The sequence below is a fragment of the Nelumbo nucifera genome, chromosome 1 (genome assembly GCF_055504915.1).
Source record: "Nelumbo nucifera cultivar China Antique chromosome 1, China Antique-T2T, whole genome shotgun sequence".
NCBI classification, from domain to species: domain Eukaryota; kingdom Viridiplantae; phylum Streptophyta; class Magnoliopsida; order Proteales; family Nelumbonaceae; genus Nelumbo; species Nelumbo nucifera.
In genome coordinates, this window is record NC_142649.1 from 210,423,668 (window position 1) to 210,430,632 (window position 6,965).

Here is a 6,965-nt window from a genome sequence, read left to right on the forward strand (position 1 = left end):
AACTGATATCAACTTCCAATCTTGATCACTCCCACTGACAAGAGGACATCGAATTGGCAGATATGGCGGCGATAAGAAGAAGGCGGCAAGAAAGAATTTTCGCAGAGGTGCTGAATTCTTTCTTCTATGATTTCAGCTCTAAAGACAATGTGAAATGTGTTGTGTGTCTAAAGGCTGTCACCCCCTCCTCCTTTTATAAGCTTAAAGGGATCAGCTCCTAATCCCATTAAGAGTTGTTGATCCAAATCATATTTGGATCAGAATTTCCTTCAAGTGATATGGGTAAACCCTTATCTTATCTGCATATTAGGTCAGCCCTCTCCTATGATAAATTCTACTCTCATCAAATCCCCCCACACTTAAACTTTGCCCATCCTCGGGCAAGACAAAACTCAAAACAAAATTAAAATAGGAACCAGCTAACTAAAAGATTGTTTTGGATTTTTCTCAACAGGGTATTTGTTCTCCCGCATGCCTTGATTCAGTATTAATGGTCCTTCCATTTGTCTACTTCTTTTCCTCTTTAACTTGTCAAAGAATAATCTTAAACCGCCAATCCTCGTGTCCCCAAATGAAATTGACAATCAAGGGAAACAAGAATCTCTTCGCATGAATAATTTAGGACTAGAGTAAGCCCTCTTTGTTTTCACAATCACATGCAGCAAGATTCAAGAATACCCTCTCATGATTTTTTAGAACGAAACAAGGAATGTTATTACCCTAAGCATGCTTATGTATCACATCTCCACCACTTATCATGAGTTCAATGCATCAAAAGGTGAATTAGGGTTTGGGACCTAGGGATGAGTGCATTTTATGCTATGCTTTTAGTGTGAGTGCATTTTATGCTCCATCTCACACTTATTCAGAAAATAATTTTTTTTTTTTTTGGATAGATCACGTTCCAATCCATGAACTCATTATTGTGGTCTTGACATGCCTAGCAAAACAAGTTCTAGAATAATCAAACCATGTTTGTCCGTCAGAAACCAAATGCTCATAGGGGTCAAATCTGTATTGCATCTTGCCCATTGATCTTTTCCACTACTAAGATACCTTCCATAGCCAAAAATTTCAGCTAGATTTGCTTGCATCCTTTCTTGTCTAACCCACCTAAGCACATGATTCAGGGTGGTTTGCAAGCATTCAAAACAAGTTTCTAATGAGCAAAAATTTCAAAAGGAAGGGTTAAAAAGTGATGATCAAAGCATGCTAGAGTTAACCAACAAGTTATCAAATTCCTTAATCCCCCCCACACTTAAGGTATACATTGTCCTCAATGTATGGAATATGCATAACAAGAACAAGGAGAGAAAGATTTAAGAGGACTTCCCTGAATGCCTTGTTGAGATCCTGCAGATGTGAGATACGAAAAAAAACACACTCATAAGAGAAAAAAGAAAACTGAACAAAACAAACAACTAAACTTAATGGGTTGCCTCCCACAAGCGCTCCTTTTAAGTCCTGAGCTAGACTTTCACCTTTCTTTCATGGTGGTTTTAAGGAGAGAATGGACCCATGGTGGATGGGTTGCTCTCCTTAAATATAATGCTTTAAACACTGCCCATTTTCCTTGAATGTGTTGCCCTTACCATTATGCAGTTCAATCGCTCCATGAGGGAATACCCTAGTCACTACAAAGGGTCCACTCCACCTTGTTTTCAACTTCCCAGGGAATATCTTGAGATGAGAATTAAAGAGCAACACTTTGTCTCCTTCCTTAAATTCCTTACTTACAATATGGGAGTCATGCCATGCTTTGGTTTTTTCTTTGTAGGTCCGGGCATTTTCATATGCTTGATTCCTCAATTCCTCTAATTCATTTAGCTAGAGCTTCCTTTGATCACCTGCATTTCTTAAATTGAAATTCAGAAATTTGGTAGCCCAGTAAGCTCTATGTTCCAGCTCAACGGGTAGATGGCATGCTTTGCCAAAGACCAATTGATAAGGGGACATACCATTTGGGGTTTTGAATGCCGTACGATAGGCCCAAAGTGCATCGTCTAGTCTTAAGGACCAATCCCTCCTAGAAGTGGTAACCATCTTTTCCAAAATCTATTTTAATTCTCTATTAGAGATTTCTACTTGGCCGCTAGTCTGGGGGTGGTAGGGGGTTGCAATTCTATGTGTAACACCATATTTGTTTAATAGTTGTTCGAATTGTTTGTTACAGAAATGCTTCCCCCCATCACTTATGATAGCTCGAGGTGTTCTAAAACAAGTGAATATGAATTTTTTTTTCGAACTTAATGACAACCCTAGCATCATTAGTGGGGTATGCACATGCTTCCACCCATTTGCTCACATAATCCACAGCCACAAGTATATAGGAATTATTAACCGATTTTGGGAAAGGTCCCATGAAATCGATACCTCATACATCAAATATTTCGCAAACAAGAATATTGTTTAAGGGCATCTCGTTGCATCGGGAGATATTACCTGTCCTCTGGCAATGATTGCAAGCACTTACATATGTGTAGACATCCTTGAAGAGTGATGGCCAATAAAAACCGCTTTGGAGAATTTTTGAAACGGTTCTTGATGTTCCATGGTGACCTCCTGCTTCTCTGTCATGGCAGAATTTTATAACACTGAGCACTTCCTCCTTGGGAATACATCTCCTTATTAGTCCATCCCCACAGATCCTGTACAGGTAAGGCTCATCTCATAAATAATGCTTTACATCAGAGAAGAATTTTTTCCTCTGCTGATATGTCAAGTGAAGTGGCACCTCCTTCCCTGCCAAAAAGTTAGCCAAATCAGCAAACCATGGTTCATTGTTTCTGCTAATCACATATAGTTGCTCATCTAGGAATTCATCATGCAAGGCCGAATTATTAATATTTTCAACATAACTTTCGTCCAGCCTTGATAAATGATCAGCTACTATATTTTCACTACCCTTTTTGTCTTTAATTTCTAGGTCAAATTCTTGCAAAAGCAAGATCCATCGTAGCAGCCTAGGTTTTGCATCTTTCTTAGCAAGTAGATATCTCAAAGCAGCATGGTCAGTGAAAACAATGACTTTAGATAATAGCATATAAGATCTGAATTTTTCAATAGCAAATACTACTGCATGTAATTCCTTTTCGGTAGTGGAATAATTTTTTTGTGCTTCATTCATGGTCCTACTTGCATAGTAAATGGTGTGAAATTTCTTATCTTTTCTTTGCTCTAAAACTGCGCCCAAGGTATCATTGCTTGCATCACACATTATTTCGAAGGGTAATTCCCATACAGGGGCTGATACAATAGGAGCCTGAATCAATTTCTCCTTAAGAGTATTGAATGCATGCAAACAATCATCGTTGAATTCGAACGGCACATCCTTAACTAGCAGATTTGTTAGGGGTTTGGTGATTTTAGAAAAATCTTTGATGAACTACCTATAAAAACCAGCGTACCCGAGAAAACCCCTAACATCTTTTAATGATTGAGGTGGAGGTAGCTTTTCAATCAGTTCTATTTTGGCTTTATCAACCTCGATGCCCCGGGAGGACACCTTATGTCCTAGAACTATTCCTTCCCTAACCATGAAATGACATTTTTCCCAGTTCAAAACAAGGTTAGACTCCTCACACCTTTGAAGTACCTTTTCCAAATTAAGCAAGCATCCATCAAATGATGATCCATAAATGGAGAAATCGTCCATGAAGACTTCCATGAAGTCATCGATGAAATCACCAAATAATGACATCATACAACGCTGGAAAGTGGCAGGTGCATTACACAGTCCAAATGGCATTCTCCTAAATGCAAAGGTTCCATATGGGCAAGTAAAAGTGGTCTTCTTCTTATCCTCAAGTGCAATGGGTACTTGAAGATACCCGGATTAGCCGTCTAGGAAGCAATAATATTCATGCCCTGCAAGTCTCTCTATCATCTGGTTAATAAATGGCAAAGGGAAGTGATCTTTCCTAGTGGCCTCATTCAGCTTTCGATAGTCTATGCACACCCTCCAACCAGTTACTGTTCTTGTGGGAGTTGATTCATTATTTTCATTTAGAATTACAGTAATCCCTCCTTTCTTTGGTACGACTTGAACAGGACTTACCCATGATGAATCAGAAATTGGGTAGATAATACCTGCTTCGAGCCATTTCAGAATTTCTGCCTTCACTACCTATTGCATTTTAGGATTCAGCCTCCTTTGTGGTTGTGCCTTGGGATTGCAGCCTTGTTCCATCAGAATTCTATGTGTGCATACCAAAGGATTAATCACTTTTATGTCGGCGATGCTCCATCCTATGGCCAATATGTGTTGCTTGAGCACCCTTACAAGCTTTTCTTCTTGGAGACCTGTCAATTCAGAAGAGATAATTACAGGTAAGGTGGAACTGTCTCCCAAAAATATATATTTTAAATGAAGAGGCAAGGGTTTAAGTTCCAAGGCTGGAGGTGCTTTGATGGAGGGTAATAATTGTTTACTGGAGGTCGGCTCATCTAGTGGTAGAAATCTCCCTTGTCTTGGTTTGCATTCTTCTTGGCCGACCCCTAAATAATTCATCGTCTCCTTTGCCTCTTCCTCCATCACTTGCATGTTATTACAAGGGTTAACAATACAATTTTCAACAGGATTATCTATCTTTAAATTATTAATTTCAGCTGCCCAAACATCAATAGAATCGATTGCATATATCTCATGTTCTTTTGTGTTGGGATACTTCTTGGTTTGGAAAACGTTAAATACCATCTCTTCACCGTTGATCCTAAGGGTAAGTAAACCCTTTTGTACATCAATTAAAGTGTTACCGGTAGCAAAAAAGGGTTTCCCAAGGATCAATGGCATCGATCTATCCTCCTCCATATCCAACACAATGAAATCAGCAGGGATGATGAAATTCCCTACTTTAACTAAAACATCTTCCACTATTCCCCTAGGGTATTTAATGCTTCGATCGGCCAATTGTAGGGTAATAGTTGTAAATGTTAGTTCATGCAATCCAAGCCTTTTAGAAATAGAGTAGGGCATTAAATTTATACTAGCACCAAGATCACATAAGGCTTTCTCAAATTCAGCATTCCCTATGGTGCAAGGTATAGAGAAACTCCCTGGATTCTTAAGTTTTGGAGCCAGTTTATTTTGAAGAATGGCTGAACACTCTTCGTTTAGCTTTACCATCTCACAATCCACCCACTTCCTTTTGTTGCACATCACCTCCTTTAGGAATTTGGCATACTTCGGCATCTGTGACAATACATCAAGAAGAGGAAGATTAATATGGATCTTCTTAAACACTTCCAAAAATTTTTCAAATTGTTTATTTAATTTAGCCTTCAAGACTCTTCTTGGGTAGGGAATAGAAAGTTTAATTTCATCTAAATTCAGTTTAGGGGTGCTTCCCTCATTCTCCTTTTGTAGATCGGTCGATTCAGCTTCCTTGTCATCTTCTTGGGCTTCGCCGACTATCTTCCCACTTCTTAAGGCTATGGCGTTCACATGCTCTCTGGGATTCTTCTCTGTGTTGCTGGGTAGTCGTCCCTCTTTTCTTTTTGACAGCATGTTTACAATCTGCCCCACTTGAACTTCTAAGTTCTTAATCAATGTTTCATGGCTTTGGAATTTTGCTTCAGCAGTATTGATGAACTTAGAAATCATCTCCTCCAAATTGCTCTTTTTTTCTTGTGGGGGTGGCTGTGGTTGGAATCCCATGGGTGCCTTTTGCTGATTGTTGTTCCATGAAAAGATAGGATGATTCCTCCACCCTGGGTTGTATGTATTTGAGTAGGGATTGAAATTCGACCTGCCAGCATGAGAGATAAAATTAGCATTCTCATGGGAAATAAAAGGACCACTTAATGGACAATCAGAATTAGTATGTCCTATTTGACCACATGAATCGCATGAGATGCTAGATGATGCATTAATGGCTGCAATAGTAAAGGTGTCAAGTTTCTTATTCAGATTAGCAATTTGCGCAGATAGGGCTGCAAGGGAATCGATGTGGTGTACTCCCCTCTGATTGGTTCAGTCATTACTCCACTGGTAGCTGTTTAACACCATCTCCTCCACTAAATCATAAGCTTCCTCTGGAGTTTTTGTCATAATTGTGCCACCTGTGGCTGCATCAATAATGGATCAATTAGAGAGGGTAATACCATTATAAAAAGTCTGAATTTGACGCCAAGTTGGTATCCCATGGTGAGGACACTTCCTAAGCATATCCTTGAATCGTTTCCACGCTTCATACAAAGATTCCCTCTCAAATTGAGCAAAAGTAGTAATATCATTAATTAATTTTGCTGTTTTGGAGGGGGGAAATATTTAGCAAAAAATTTTTGGGTTAGATCATTTCAAGTGGTGATACTTCCTGCAGGGAGTGAGTTAAGCCAATCTTTAGCTCTATCACGCAATGAAAAAGGAAATAATATAAGCCTAATAGCATCATCACTAACTCCATTATGTTTATATGTATCACATATTTCTAGGAAGTTAACAATGTGTGCATTAGGGTCATCACTTGGCAACCCACTAAACTGAATATTTGTCTGGATCATCTGAATTATTGCAGGCTTGATTTCGAAATTATTGGCCTGAATGGTGGACTTGCAAATGCTGGATGTCGCCCATCAATTGTTGGACAAGCATAGTCCAAGAGGGTGCGATTTGCTTCTGCCATCTCTCCTTCAATCTCTATTGCTGGTTCGTCAATAACAACCTCCTCTCTTGTCTTAACTCTGTTGGCTCTTTGCAACAAGCGAAGGGTCCTCTCAATTTCTGGATTGAATTCTGCTAGTCCCTCTCTTCTAGTGCGTGTCATGCACTAGTAAATCTGAACCAGCAAGAATCCAAACAAATAAAATAAAATAAAAATAAGGAATAAAACAGAAATAAAAAAAAATCCAAATTAACCAAGGTTAACAAGTTCTAATATTATTTTAGGATTAAATCCCCGACAACGGCGCCAAAAACTTGATAGCTATGAATATAACCTTAGCAAGTGCACTAGTTATCAAGTAGT

General features: G+C 39.0%; 1 non-coding gene and 1 pseudogene across 1 annotated transcript; one reads left to right on the plus strand and one right to left on the minus strand.

Moving 5' to 3' along the window:
- Positions 1 to 2,665: 2,665 nt before the first annotated feature.
- LOC148804459 (uncharacterized) lies at positions 2,666 to 6,764 on the minus strand (annotated as a pseudogene).
- On the plus strand, positions 6,138 to 6,244 carry LOC148804460 (small nucleolar RNA R71). Its single transcript, XR_016081637.1, has one exon. It is a non-coding gene; the product is annotated as a small nucleolar RNA R71 (small nucleolar RNA).
- Positions 6,765 to 6,965: the final 201 nt, after the last annotated feature.